This window comes from Seriola lalandi, unplaced genomic scaffold (genome assembly GCF_002814215.2).
Source record: "Seriola lalandi dorsalis isolate HSWRI2012SDOR001 ecotype SW California unplaced genomic scaffold, Sedor1 jcf7180002054947, whole genome shotgun sequence".
Classification (NCBI taxonomy): Eukaryota; Metazoa; Chordata; class Actinopteri; order Carangiformes; family Carangidae; genus Seriola; species Seriola lalandi.
Window position 1 is genome coordinate 126,111 of NW_019525498.1, and position 1,172 is coordinate 127,282.

Here is a 1,172-nt window from a genome sequence, read left to right on the forward strand (position 1 = left end):
AGCACATTCAGCTCTCTGAAGGTGAATGGAAATGTGAACTGTATGTCCTGGTTGGCTTTGTCTTCAGCCCAGTCCAGAGTGAACTTCTGTGTTAAGACTGTTTTCCCAATGCCAGCCACTCCCTTTGTCATCACTGTTCTGATTGGTCCGTCTCTTCCAGGTGAGGCTTTAAAGATGTCTTCTTGTCTGATGGTTGTTTCTGGTCTGACTGGTTTCCTGGAAGCTGTTTCAATCTGTCTGACCTCATGTTCATCATTGACCTCTCCAGTCCCTCCCTCTGTTATGTAGAGCTCTGTGTAGATCTGGTTCAGAAGGGTCGGGTTTCCTGCTTTAGAGATCCCCTCAAACACAAACTGGAACTTCTTCTTCAGGTTAGATTTGAGTTCACGTCGACAAACTGCAGCAAAATGTTCTGAATGAAGAAAGAACAAGTAAGATCAATGAATAAATTAAAAAGTCAATGTTTAATCTTTCCCATAAAGTCTCTTGAGTCGTTATGTCTCATTTATCCATCATGTTAAATCCTCTTACTGCTCTGCAGACGGTGAGCCAGATCCTCCTGCTTCATCCTCCTCAGGAAGTTCATAGTGATTTTCAAAAACGCCTCTCTGCTGCTCCTCCTCTGCTCTTCATCCTCATCATTCACCACCTTATCATCATTCCTCTGATTGTGGAAGAATTCTGGGTAATCTGGACTCAGAACCCTTTGGAATTTTGTCAATTCGTTCTTCACAAAATGTACAATGTTCTCCTCCAGCAGCTGAAAGACAATAACATACGGTGTAAACCTCAGTTTCAGTTTAAACTCATTGATCATATCATCAGGTCATCAGTCACCAGCACTGCTGTAAACTAATAGAGCCAAACACGGCCCCCTCAATACATTAATTTAGTCACTGAAAAATTTAAGATGAGACGTTTGCTGCTGTAGCTGCTTCTCTGTCCTGCCAGAATGTTTTGGGGAGGGTGGTTGTTATTGTGTATGTTATTAATATTTGGTATTATATAATATTATGATATTATATATTGTAGATGAATGATGAAAAGAGAGACCAGAAACGTTTTGTAACCACACCCCCAGCCTTTTTAATTCCAAATCAGCCTCCGTCTTTCACAGACTAAAGACCTGATGGTCTTCAGAGAGCAGCATGAGACTGTGAGTACATCAGTAT

The 1,172-nt window shown here is 41.4% G+C and overlaps 1 protein-coding gene across 1 annotated transcript in view; it reads right to left on the reverse strand.

Moving 5' to 3' along the window:
• LOC111645231 (NACHT, LRR and PYD domains-containing protein 3-like) overlaps positions 1-1,172 on the reverse strand; it is a 40,788-nt gene that overhangs the window by 6,402 nt on the left and 33,214 nt on the right. The gene's annotated exons all lie outside the window — the stretch shown is intronic.